The sequence below is a fragment of the Heterodontus francisci genome, chromosome 12 (genome assembly GCF_036365525.1).
Source record: "Heterodontus francisci isolate sHetFra1 chromosome 12, sHetFra1.hap1, whole genome shotgun sequence".
Lineage (NCBI taxonomy): Eukaryota > Metazoa > Chordata > Chondrichthyes > Heterodontiformes > Heterodontidae > Heterodontus > Heterodontus francisci.
In genome coordinates, this window is record NC_090382.1 from 31,740,794 (window position 1) to 31,755,386 (window position 14,593).

Below are 14,593 nucleotides of genomic sequence, written 5' to 3' on the forward strand. Positions count from 1 at the left end.
CAGCCAACCCTCCACACTCATTACTCCGATTGAACCACTAGGTTGTTTGCATCAGCCTTGGCTTCATGGTAGCACATTCACCTCTGAATCAGTAGTTTGTAACTTCAGGTCCCAATCTAGAGACTTGAGCACAAAATCCAGGTTGGCACTCCAGTACAGTACTGAGGGAGTTCTGCACTATCAGCAGCACCGGGCAGGACTTTGTTTTTTGGGGTGGAGGTCAAATGAGAGTCCCGAGCCTGCACTGTGTCCTGAGCAATCACACAATAAGGTTTTGTCTAGATTGGCCAATTAGTGGCCTGAGGGCACGCTCACCATCCAATTAAGCTGGAGGCCCTCCAGCATGGAAGGAGGTGCAACCTGCTGTTGCAGGTAAGGGAGAGAGAGGATGCCCCCATTTTGAAGCTGCCGCTCAACACCTTTAAAACTTCTGAAGTAATAAAGAGCCAAACCTGCCAGACCACCATTGTGGAGGGGGAGGCCCTGCTAAGGCCGGCCTGCAGCCTCTGAGCAATGGCCTCAATTGGCCTCTTAATGACCTTAATAAACTATTGTTCTGCTCCCGATCCAGTCTCCAGGAAAATGTCTCAGGGGTGGGATGGTGCCGACAAACCAGCACGCCAGCCTGTAGTGTGAAATTACAGGCCCGCCCACTTCCCTTCCTGCTCCCATATCGGGGCACAAGTTATGCCTGCCATTTTTCAGATGATAAATCTAGGCCCAAGCTGCCATCTCAGTTGAGCGTAAAAGAACCTACGGCACTATTTCAAAGAACAGGAGGGGAGTACTTCCCAGCACACTGGCCAATATTTATCCCTCAACCACCATCAATAAAACAGATTATCAGGTCATTATCACATTGCTGTTTGTGTGATCATGCTGTGTGCAAATTAGCCTCTAAAGTTCCTACATTACAACAGTGACTACAATTCAACAAGTACTTCATTGGCTGTAAAGTGATTTGGGATGTCCTGAGGTGAAGGAAGGCAATATATAAACGTAAGTCTTTCTTCTATACAGGCCCCAGTGAGAGATGTCCGACTGGAAAGTCCTTGGCCTCTGTACCACACTTTAATTCAGAACTATGGCGGTGTTGGGAATTTACTGACTCAGCAAGCTCTGTGTGTTGGATATGGGCATGCACAGATCTTCATTTCATCCTTTGTTATCAATTCTCTCTTTACTAGTTTTGCTTCTTGCCAGTCTCCTCTTCTGCAGGTATTGGCTGGGATTTTCCATTTCAGTGTCCCTGGCACATGCCCAGGAGCACATGTTGGGAAATGTTACACTCCCTATCTATGACTTTCCAACCACAGTTGGAAGTTCACAAGCTTTGAGTGTGCAACTTCCTGGTGCACACTCATGGCAAATGCCACGGGCCTGAAGCTACCAGTTCTTTGCTGGGATACAGTTCTACAAAATGCCTTGTCCATTTGGCATTTCTTAATATGCGACTCAACAGTAAGCGACTGTAGGATATGCGGCCAATGAGGTACCACAGCCAAGTCTGACCCTATCATCGCTCTATCTCCTCAGTCTTGTTCTTAATTTTCAAGGGACAGAATCAGACAGAATTCTCGCCAAACAAGAAAGGATTGCTTACAAATTTAGATCAGGCAAAATACATCCAGTTGCTGTCAGCTTTAACAGAAAAGTTCAGTGAATGCTGTTTAACAGAAAATGAAGTGCAAAATTATACAAAGGTCACAAAGCAGAGGCACTTATCTTTTAGCATTTAGCAAAGTGCTGTTGTGTATGAATTAAGATGAGAACTGAGAACAGGACAACAGCTGTCGTTTCTCAAAAGGATCAAAAGCTATTGAACCAAGAATGTTTAGCATCTAATATTTGAAACTACAAATAGTGTCAGCACTGAATTCAATATCCAGCAGAAGGCATAGCTAGATTTTTCACTTGCTGTGCTTTAACCTTGGAGTGCCAAAAACTTTGAAATTTTAAACACTGTAAAAGAAACTGTGAGTTAGTCAGCACTTAACAGAAACTACCCGTCATTGGCAATCAGCTGTAAGTGATTGCCTGAATAGGTGCTAATTACTGTAAGCAAGAAGCTGAATCAGCTGCTGTAACTTGGGTGTGGCTCAAAAAAGTGTACACAATTAGACCGAATCTGCTGTTGCACACAGTTTTATCAGCCAATCGTGGGTCCTGGCTGTGGGACCAGATGAGGATGACATCGACGCTCGTCACATGTGCGGCGGCTGACCAAGATCAAGTAGCAGTCGGCCTATTTGAATGGAGGAGGCACAGGGCCTGGTCCATTGGAGGATGGGGCAGGCGGCAAGACACTGATGACATTGGCGGCGGAGATGAACGCAAGTTCGGGTGCCATATTTAAAGCACTGCCAGCCCTGCTTACGCGGCTGCTTCACTGAACGACTTGGCTGCTGCTTTGCCTTGTGCTGCTGACCCCCACTGGCTGGAGACCCTGTCCTGCTGTACAGCTGACCAAGGCCTCATAAGACCAGGAGCTGATGGGAAGCCAAGAGGAACCACGCTAGGCAGAAGACACTGGGTGGCCCCACAGTTCAACGATGACTCTGCAAATTCTCCTCCAGGTTGCAAGGGAAAGGCAGGATCTCCTCTTCCCAAGCGACAGCAGGAAGAGACCCTCCTCCCTGAACAAGCAAGCCTGGACGGAAATCGCAGAGGTCAGCTGTGGGGTCACTTTCCAAAACTGGGTCCAGTGCAAGAGGGTCAATGATCTCCTTCACTCCTCCAAGGTGAGGCCTCCATACTCATCCCATCTTTGGGTCTTGCGTGTGGCCATGCGGGAGGGAATGTGACATGGTGAGGGAGTAGCTGCAAAGGTGGTGGCAAGGGGCCGAGGCAACAGCAGATCCTGGCTGCATCTCCAGGCTAGGCAGCCTCCTGTCCTAGCTTGTCCTCTTGAAAGCAGATGAGAAGCATTCAGGATCACCCAACAGGGCCAAAGCACTGCCGCCAGAACAAGTGTCCTACTGGTCTCCATGGGAAAACTAACAGTGTCCCCGTTTCTGCTCACAGGAGAAAATGGCCCACAGTACTAGGGAGAGCGCGAACACTGGAGGTCAGACCCCAGATATCCAAGAACTGAGACGGCAGAGGAGGAGGCCTTGGAACTGGTGGGCTCCCAGGGCAGCCATTCCATAGCAGATGGAGATTCTGGAGTGTCCACCCAAGAGAGTGAGGTGGCATTGTTCTCGAGAACGACATTATGCATGGTTGTCATGAACAGATCCATGCAGCAGAACCCCTAAATGTTTGTGTTTTCTCAAGCAGGTCATGGCAACCCGGAGAGAAGATCATCTGCTGGCACCGCTGGAATCCTGTCATCCTCTGAGGACGAGGAGGCAGTGGTGTAGTGGTATTATCACTGGACTAGTAACCCAGAGACCCAGGGTATTGATCTGGAGACATGGGTTCGTATCCCACCACAGCAGAAGGTGGAATTTGAAATTAATTAATAAATCTGGAATTAAAAGCCAGTCTAATGATGGCCATGAAACCATTGTCGATTGCTGTAAAAACCCATCTGGTTCACTAATGTCCTTTAGGGAAGGAAATCTGCTGTCCTTACCTGGTCTGGCCTACATGTGACTCCAGACCCACAGCAATGTGGTTAACTCTTACATGCCCTCTGAAATGGTCAAGCAAGCCATCAGTTGTACCTAACCGCTACGAAGTCAATAAAAAGGAATGAAAACGGACGGACCACCCGGCATCGAACTAGGCACCGGAAACGACAACCCCAGCCCTGTCGACCCTGCAAAGTCCTCCTTACTAACATCTGGGGGCTTGTGCCAAAGTTGGGAGAGCTGTCCCACAGACTAGTCAAGCAACAGCCTGACATAGACATTCTCACCGAATCATACCTTACAGACAATGTCCCAGATACTGGAATCACTATCCCTAGGTATGTGCTGTCCCACTGGCAAGACAGACCCAGCAGAGGTGGCGGGACAGTGGGGAGGGAGTTGCCTTGGGAATCCTCAACATCGACTCCAGACCCCATGAGGTCTCATGGCATCAGGTCAAACATGGACAAGGAAACCTCCTACTGATTACCACCTACCGCCCTCCCTCAGCTGATGAGTCAGTACTCCGCCATGTTGAACACCACCTGGAGGAAGCGCTGAGGGTGGCAAGGGCACAAAAAGTACTCTGGGTGGGGGACTTCAATGTCCATCACCAAGAGTGGCTCGGTAGCACCACTACTCACGGAGCTGGCCGAGTACTAATGGACATTGCTGCTAGACTGGGTCTGCGGCAGGTGGTGAGGGAACCAACACGAGGGAAAAACATACTTGATCTCGTCCTCACCAATCTGCCTGCGGCAGATGCTTCTGTCCATGACAGTATTGGTAGGAGTGACCACCGCACAGTTGTTGTGGAGACAAAGTCCTGCCTTCACATTGAGGATACCGTCCATCATGTTGTGTGGCACTATCACCATGCTAAATGGGATAGATTTCGAACAGATCTAGAAATGCAAAACTGGGCATCCATGAGGTGCTGTGGGCCATCAGCAGCAGCAGAATTGTACTCAACCACAATCTGTAACCTCATGGCCTGGCATATCCCCCACTCTACCATTACCATCAAGCAAGGAGACCAAACCTGGTTCAATGAAGAGTGCAGGAGGGCATGCCAGGAGCAGCACCAGGCATACTTCAAAATGAGGTGTCAACCTGGTGAAGCTATAACCCAGGACTACTTGCATGCCAAACTGCATAAGCAGCATGCAATAGACAGAGCTAAGCGAACTCACAACCAACGGATCAGATCTAAGCTCTGCAGACCTGCCACATCCAGCCGTGAATGGTGGTAGACAATTAAACAACTAACTGGAGGAGGTGGTTCCACAAATATTCCCATCCTCAATGATGGGGGAGCCCAGCACATCAGTGCGAAAGATAAGGCTGAAGCATTTGCAACAATCTTCAGCCAGAAGTGCCGAGTTGATGATCCATCTCGGCCTCCTCCTGAAGTCCCCAGCATTACAGATGCCAGACTTCAGCCAATTCGATTCACTCCGCATGATATCAAGAAACGACTGAAGGCACTGGATATTGCAAAGGCTATGGATCCTGACAATATTCTGGCAATAGTACTGAAGACCTGTGCTCCAGAACTTGCCGCACTCCTAGCCAAGCTGTTCCAGTATAGCTACAACACTGGCATCCACCCAGCAATGTGGAAAATTGCCCAGGTTATTCCTGTACACAAAAAGCAGGACAAGTCCAACCCGGCCAATTACCGCCCCATCAGTCTACTCTCAATCATCAGTAAAGTGATGGAAAGTGTCATCAACACGTGCCATCAAGTAGCACTTGCTTAGCAATAACCTGCTCAGTGATGCTCAGTTTGGGTTCCGCCAGGGCCACTCAGCTCCTGACCTCATTACAGCCTTGGTTCAAACATGGACAAAAGAGCTGAACTCAAGAGGTGAGGTGAGAGTGACTGCCTTTGACATCAAGGCAGCATTTGACTGAGTATGGCATCAAGGGGTCCTAGCAAAACTGGAGTCAATGGGAATCAGAGGGAAAACTCTCCACTGATTGGAGTCATACCTAGCGCAAAGGAAGATGGTTGTGGTTGTTGGAGGTCAATCATCTGAGCTCCAGGACATCACTGCAGGAGTTCCTCAGGGTAGTGTCCGAGACCCAAACATCTTCAGCTGTTTCATCAATAACCTTCCTTCGGTCATCGCTGAATTCCCCACTATCAACATCCTAGGGACTACCATTGACCAGAAACTGAACTGGAGTAGACATATAAATACCATGGATACAAGAGCTAGGAATCCTGTGGTGAGTAACTCACCTCCTGACTCCCCAAAGCCTGTCCACCATCTACAAGGCACAAGTTAGGAGTGTGATGGAATACTCTCCACTTGCCTGGATGGGTCCAGCTCCAACAGCACTCAAGACGCTCTACACCATCCAGGACAAAGCAGCCCACTTGATTGGCACACCATCCACAAACATTCACTCCCTCCGCCACCGAGGCACAGTGGCAGCAGTGTGTACCATCTACAAGATGCACTGCAGTAACGCACCAACGCTCCTTAGACAGCACCTTTCAAACCCGCGACCTCTACCACCTTGAAGGACAAGGGCAGCAGATGCATGGGAACATCACCACCTGCAAGTTCCCGTCCAAGACACACACCATCCAGACTTGGAGCTATATTGCCCGCCGTTCCTTCACTGTCGCTGGGTCAAAATCCTGGAACTCCCGTCCTAACAGCAATGTGGGTGTGCCTACCTCACATGGACTGCAGTGGTTCAAGAAGGCAGCTCACCACCACCTTCTCAAGGGCAATTAGGGATGGGCAATAAATGCTGACATAGCCAGTGACGCCCACATCCCATGAATGAATAAACAAAAATCCTCAGAAGGTGCACCGTCACACCATTCCCCCTGTACCCTGCACCAGCACAGATACTCTCACATCGGTGGGTGCATACTGCGGTTTAGATTCAGGGTCACAAGCGGATGAGAGCACCAAACATGAGTCGAAGCAGCTCACGGCGGCCGTGACAGGTGAGGCTACTGACCGTCAGGGGACTGTGGGTGGCCTGGCTCATGCTGAGGCCCAGTTGATGACGAGCCACTGGTGTCGACAGCACAGAACATGCTGGAGTTGCAGAGAGCGGTAAGGGAACATTTGGCGGAGCTGCCAGATGCAATGAGCAGCAATGAGTAGACGATGGAGGAGTCCAGCCATGCCACATGTGTTTTCATGTCTCAGGCATGAGAGTGCATGGCTTCCTCCATTGAGAGGTTGGCGACCCTCCTGGAGAGCCAGATCCCAGAGATGCACGCAGACCTGCATGCACTTGCTATGGCTTCAACGCAGTACTGGTAAGGCAAGAGGGGGACAAGGCGCCTGGTGTCTTCTCCAGGTCATCGTCCATCTATGGTCAGCATAGAGGTTCACGTGACCCTTGAAAGACAGGAAGGGAGGCTGACCCCAACATTTGAGCATTTATCTGCTGGGAGAGCAGGGGAGAGGAGCAGACCTGCGGGAGGAACACGATGCAGGGAGCAGTTAAATAAAGGCCAAGGATCGCAGCCTACAGCACTTACCTTCAGGGAGAGCCGACAGGAGTCCAGGCCCACCTGAGTTTGAAAAAAACAAATAAACAGTGACATCACAGGAAAGCTGCAAGGTGATTGGTTGGTGAATAACTGCTGTTAGGGAGTATCTATAAATAGTTGGGTTAGGCCGGTAAGCCTTACGTCAGTGGTAGGGAAATTATTGGAGAGGATTCTTCGGGACAGGATTTACTCCCATTTGGAAACAAATGAATTTATTAGCGAGAGGCAGCATGGTTTTGTGAAGGGGAGGTCGTGTCTCACTAATTTGATTGAGATTTTTGAGGAAGTGACGAAGATGATTGATGAAGGAAGGGCAGTGGATGTTATCTATCTGGACTTCAGTGAAGCCTTTGACAAGGTCCCTCATGGCAGACTGGTACAAAAGGTGAAGTCACACGGGATCAGAGGCGAGCTGGCAAGATGGATACAGAACTGGCTCAGTCATAGAAGACAGAGGGTAGCAGTGGAAGGGTGTTTTTCTGAATGGAGGGATGTGACTAGTGGTGTTCCGCAGGAACCTTTGCTGTTTGTAGTATATATAAATGATTTGGAGGAAAATGTAGCTGGTCTGATTATTACGTTTGCGGATGACACAAAGGTTGGTGGAGTTGCGGACAGTGATGAGGATTGTCAGAGGATACAGCAGGATATAGATCGGTTGGAGGCATGGGCGGAGAAATGGCAGATGGAGTTTAATCCGGACAAATGTGAGGTAATGCATTTTGGAAGGTCTAATGCAGGTGGGAGGTATACAGTAAATGGCAGAACCCTTAGGAGTATTGACAGGCAGAGAGATCTGGGTGTAAAGATCCACAGGTCACTGAAAGTGGCAACTCAGGTGGATAAGGTAGTCAAGAAGGCATACGGCATGCTTGCCTTCATCGGTCGAGGCATAGAGTATAAAAATTGGCAAGTCATGTTGCAACTGCACAGAACTTTAGTTAGGCCATACTTAGAATATTGCGTGCAATTCTGGTCGCCACACTACCAAAAGGACGTGGAGGCTTTGGAGAGGGTACAGAAGAGGTTTACCAGGATGTTGCCTGGTCTGGAGGGCATTAACTATGAGGAGAGGTTGGAAAAACTCGGATTGTTTTCACTGGAACGACGGAGGTGGAGGGGCGACATGATAGAGGTTTACAAAGTTATAAGTGGAACGGACAGAGTGGATAGTCAGAAGCTTTTTCCCAGGGTGGAAGAGTCAGTTACTAGGGGACATAGGTTTAAGGTGAGAGGGGCAAAGTTTAGAGGGGATGTGCGAGGCAAGTTCTTTACACAGAGGGTGGTGAGTGCCTGGAACTTGCTGCCGGGGGAGGTGGTGGAAGCAAGTACGATAGCGACGTTTAAGAGGCATCTTAACAAATACATGAATAGGATGGGAATAGAGGGATATGGTCTCCGGAAGTGCAGAAGGTTTTAGTTTAGGCAGGCATCAAGATCGGCGCAGGCTTGGAGGGCCGAATGGCCTGTTCCTGTGCTGTACTGTTCTTTGTTCTTTGTTCTTTGTTGTACACTACTATTAGGGTGCGTGTGTAAATAGCTGGGTTATAGTGTCTCAACAACCGGCAGACTAAAAACGAGTAAAAATTAAGTATTAATAATAAGGAACAAGTGAGTAGCTTTTTTTTTGTGTAAGGTTTATTTCAACTAGGGAACTGTATTGATTATTAGCAGGATTATCAGCACTAGTGAGGTTTTATTAATAATTCTAAGGTGTTGTTGTATTGGTAAGGTATCCTGTATACTGGAGAACCATTTGTGTAGGAAGTGTTGTCAATTACAGCAGCTTGAGCTGAGCAGCTTGAGGTTTTGGAACTTGAGCAGCAGCTGGTGACACTGCGGTGCATTCATGAGGATGAAAGCTATGTGGATAGCACATGTATAGATTTGGTCACCCCACAGCGTATGCAGAGTATGCAGGGAGAGAGGGAATGTGTGACTGCCAGGCAGTCAAAAAGAAACAGCAAGGTAGTGCAGGAGGCCCCTCAGTGCATCTCACTCTCCAATAGGTATTCATTTCTGAATACTGAGGAAAGTGATGCTTCACCTGGGGAGTACAGCCAGAGCCAAGCCCATAGCACCACGGGTAGCTCAGGTGATTCAATAGTCAGGGGAACAGATAGACATTTCTGTGGCCGCAGACGTGAATCCAGAATGGTGTGTTGCCTCCCTGGTACCAGGGTCAAGGACGTCACTGAGTGACTGCAGAAGATCCTGAAGGGGGAGGGTGGACAGCCAGCAGTCATGGTCCACATTGGAACCAACGACCTCGGTGAAAAGAGGGATGTGGTCCTGCAGTCAGAATTTAGGGAGCTAGGTAAGTAATTAGCAAGCAGGACCTCAAAAGTAGGAATCTCCAGATTACTCCCAGTGCTACGCGCAAGTGAGTATAGAAATAAAAGGAGAAGACAGACGAATGCATGGCTGGAAAATGGTGCAGGAGGGAGGGCTTTAGATTCCTGGGACATTGGGACCAGCTCTGGGGGAGATGGGACCTGTACAGGCCGGACGCATTGCACCTGAACAGAGCTGGGACTGAGTTCCTTGTGGGACATTTTGCTACTGCTTTTGGGGAGGGTTTAAACTAGTTTGGCAGGGGGATGGGGACCTGAGGGTAGACTCAGATGGGACAAAATTAGAAATTAAAATGGAAGGCAGAAAATTAATGGATGAGTCTGGAAGACAGAGGAAACAAGGGTTAGAAAATAATAAAAAGAGTTTGGCAGTGCTCAAGGATATCTATTTCAATGCAAGTATAGCAAATAAAGCAGATGAACTGAGGGCTAAGAAAGACATATGGCAGTGTAATAGCTATTCCAGAAATATGGCTTAAGAAGAGACAGGAATGGCAGCTCAACATTCCTGGTTACGGGTTTCAGACGCGACAGGGAGGGGGATAAGAAAGGAGGGGGAGTGGCAATTTTGGGCAAAGAAACTATTACAGCTGTGAGGAGGGATGATATGTTGGAAGGTTCATCAAATGAGGCCATACGGATTGAGCTAAGGAACAGAAAAGGGGCAATCACACTGCTCGGATTGTACTATAGACCCCCGAATAGTCAGAGGGAGATAGAAGAGCAGATGGGTAGGCAAATCTCTGAGAAGTGCAAGAACAATAGGGCAGTAATAGTAGGGGAGTTTAATAACCCCAATATTAACTGGGATAGTTTTAGTGTGAAAGGAATTGATGGAGAAGAATTTGTGAGGTACATTCAGGAGAACGTTTTTGGCCAGTATGTAGCAAGTCCAACAAGAGGGGGCGCAGTTTTAGACTTAGTTTTAGGAAATGAAGCTGGGTAGGTGGAAGGAGTGGCAGTGGGGGAGCATTTTATTTTATTTTATTTTATTTAGAGATCCAGCACTGAAACAGGCCCTTCGGCCCACCGAGTCTGTGCCGACCATCAACCACCCATTTATACTAATCCTACACTAATCCCATATTCCTACCACATCCCCACATGTCCCTATATATTTCCCTACCACCTACCTATACTAGGGGCAATTTATAATGGCCAATTTACCTATCAACCTGCAAGTCTTTGGCATGTGGGAGGAAACCGGAGCACCCGGAGGAAACCCACGCAGACACAGGGAGAACTTGCAAACTCCACACAGGCAGTACCCAGAATTGAACCCGGGTCGCTGGAGCTGTGAGGCTGTGGTGCCGTGGTAGTGATCATAATTCAGTCAGTTTTAACATGATTATGGAAAAGGACAGAGATGGAACAGGAATTAGAATTCTCAATTGGGGCAAGACCAATTTTACTAAACTGAGGAGTGATTTAGCGAAAGTGGACTGGAAACAGCTACTTGAAGGTAAATCAGTGTCAGAGCAGTGGGAGGCATTCAAAGGGGAGATTCAAGGGGTTCAGAGTAAACGTGTTCCCACAAAGAAAAAGGGTGAAATAGCCAAATGTAGAGCCCCATGGATGTCAAGGAGCTTACAGGATAAGATAAGGCAGAAAGGAAAGCTTATGTCCGACACTGAGAACTCAATACTACAGAAAGCCAAGAGGAATATAGAAAGTGGAGGGGAGAAATCAAAAACGAAATTAGGAAAGCAAAGAGAGGGCATGAAAGAATATTGGCAAGCAAAATCAGGGTGAACCTAAAGATGTTTTATCAATACATTAAGAGTAAGAGAATAATTAAGGAGAGAGTAGGGCCCATAAAAGACCAAAAAGGTAACCTATGTGTAGGGGTGGAAGATGTTGGTATTGTTCTTAATGAATACTTTGTGTCTATCTTCACAAAAGAGGGGGAAACATACAGATATTGTAGTTAAGGAAGAGAGGTGTGAAGTAATGGATGTGATAAACATAGGGAGAGAGGAAATATTAATGGGATTAGCATCCTTGAAAGTTGATAAATCACCAGGGCTGGATGAAATGTACCCCAGGCTGTTAAAAGCAGCAAGAGAGGAAATAGTGGAAGGTCTGACCATCATTTTCCAGTCCTCATTGGATACAGGTGTGATGCTGGAGGATTGGAGAACTGCTACCGTTGTACCTCTGTTTAAAAAGGGAACGAGGGATAGACCGAATAATTACAGGCCAGTCAGTCTAACCTCAATAGTGGGCAAATTATTGGAATCTATTCTGACAGACAAATGGAATTGGCAAATGGAATTCAACCCGGAGAAGTGCGAGGTGATGCATTTGCGGAGGGCAAACAAGGTAAAGGAATACATGATTAATGGAAAATACTGAGAAGTGTAGAGGAAGTGAGGGACCTTGCAGTGAATGTCCATAGATCGCTGAAGGTAGCAGGACAGGTCGATAAGGTGGTTAAGACGACTTATGGAATCTTTCCATTATTAGCCGAGGTATAGAATATAACAGCAGGGAGGTTATGCTGGAACTGTATAACTCAGTGGTTAGGCTACAACTTGAGTACTGTGTGAAGTGCTGGTCACTGCATTACAGAAAGGATGTAATTGCACTAGAGAGGGTACAGAGGAGATTTATGAGGATGTTGCCAGGACTGGAAAAATGCAGCTGTGAGGAAAGATTGGATAGGCTGGGGTTTTTCTCCTTGGAACAGAGAAGACTGAGGGGAGATTTGATTGAAATGTACAAAATTTTGAGGTGCCTGGATAGAGTGGAGGTGAAGGGTCTATTCACCTTAGCAGAGAGGTCAGTGACTAAGGGACATAGATTTAAAATGATTGGTCGAAAAATTAGATGGGAGATGAGGAAACATGTTTTCCCCCAGAGGGTGGTGGGGGTCTGGAACTCACTGCCTGAAAGGGTAGTTGAGGCAGAGACCCTCAACTCATTCAAAAGGAATCTGGATATTCACCTTAAGTGCTATAATGTGCAAGACTACGAACCAAATGCTGGAAGGTATGATTAGAATGGAAGGATCATTTTTCGGCCAGCACAGACATGATGGGCCAAGTGGCCTCATTCTGTGCCTTAAACTTTCCCTAATTCTATGATTCTAACTGGGGGCTCCCCTCAGGACACTCTGAGTGCGGACAGCAGCTCCTTAGCCCCTCTGCCAGTGACTCCAGCTCCCGGAGCTGCGACGAAGGAGGAGGATCCTGCACCTGTGTAGGAATCCCTCAGCCAGCCGGGGCCCTCCAGGCCTCAGTCATCCCAGACCATGAGGCAGCGCGTTCAGCAACCTGCCTTCACCTCAGCTGCCAGTGCAGGGGAGCACTTCAAAGAAGCTCACTGAAGTGCGTGAGATCCCTGGAATGATCCACAGGCAGAAACGTTGAGTGCCACGGTGATCTTCAGGCCCACAGGCATAGCATGGCGACCAAAACCCATGGGTCACAGCTCATCCAGCAGTATAGCGCATATCTCTCTGGAGAACCGCAGTCTTTGCTGGCATTGGCGCCGGGACATCTGGAGGTAACTGAGGTGAGTCCAGTACACTCTCTCCCACAGATAGGCCCTCTTGGCACAGTCAGCTGCTGTGGCTCTCCTAGTAATCTTGACCAACTTGGTCAGCCGCCACCTAGCCCTGCCTCCCTCTGATTCTCTGCTGTGCAGCACAGGGATCTACAAAGAGTATGTGTATGAGCCCAATTCCAGCTGGTCAATTTCCCCCTCCTATGAGCTGTCCCTGGAGAGATGAGCTTGCCTTTGGAGGCTACCCCTTGCCAATTCCCTCAGATCACAGGCTAATGCCTCTTTGTACCCACCCTAGCCTCGAGGGCTGCTCCCACCCTTGCCTTGAGGGTTGACCTCCTTTGCACCCACCTTAGCCTCGAGGGCTGCACACACCCACCTGTTCCCCTGCCTGGAGTCATGCAACAATGCCCGTGGCTGCCTTCCCAGGGTGACACTGCGGCCTCACCTCAGTGCCGCCACCTTTAAGCGGCCAGGGAACTGAAGGCATGTGATCCCCATACATCATTCACTCAATCCGAGTCAGGCTGATGTAAATATATGGTAAATACCTGTTCAGCAATTGTAATTGCGGTCCCGCGCATCATGGTGGCAACTCTGCCTTGGACCTTTCCCGCTGCTGACAAAATCCGGAACCAACGTTATGACGTCGGGTTTCCAAGCAAGCACCTCCCCTGCCGATCAGACAATGTCCCAGATGCCACCATCACCATCTCTGTCCCACTGACAGAACAGACTCACCAGAGGTGGTGGCATACTTGGGAGGGAGTTGCCCTGGGAGTACTTAACATTGACTCCGGACCCCATGATGTCTCATGGCATTGGGTCAAACATAGGCAAGGAAACCTTCTGCTGATTACTACCTACTCCCTCCTTCCTCAGCTGATGAAAAAATACTCCTCCATGTTGAACACCACTTGGAAGAAGCACTAAGGGTCGCAAGACCATCCCAAGAGAGCGAGAGAACGAGAGAACGAGTGTAGGGGCACAAGGGTGCGTCTGGCACACACAAGGCATAGCGCTCATGTGACCACTGCTGGACACGTGGAGCTCAGCATCAAGCATAGAGTCACAACCTTGTGAGCATATCACAGACACGCCTGAGCTTCTGATGGAGTTTGTGACAGCCAAAGCCACTGACTGATAGGATAGACGCTGAGAGATTGTTTCCACTGGTCAGGGAATCCAGAACGTGGGGACACCGTCTCAGGATAAGGGGCTGATCATTCAGGACTGAGATGAGGAGAAATTTCTTCACTCAAAGTGTTGTGAATCTTTGGAATTCTCTACCCAGAGGGTTGTGGATGCTCCATCATTGAATACATTTAAGGCTGGGGTAGATAGATTTTTGGTCTCGCAGGGAATCAAGAGAATGGGCAGGCCAGTGGAACTGAAGCCCAAGATCAGCCATGATCATATTGAATAACAGAGCAGGCACGATGGGGCATATGCTCTACTTCTGCTCCTATTTCATGTGTTCTTGTGTTCAGTCGGAGGACTGTGGGAGGCCAGGCCCATGCTGAGCCCCCAGGCTGGTGACGTGCCTCTGGAGTTCTCCGCAACACAGGCGACTGCTGGAGCTACAGCGAGAGCTGAGGCAACATCTGGTGGAGCTTCCAGAGGTTATG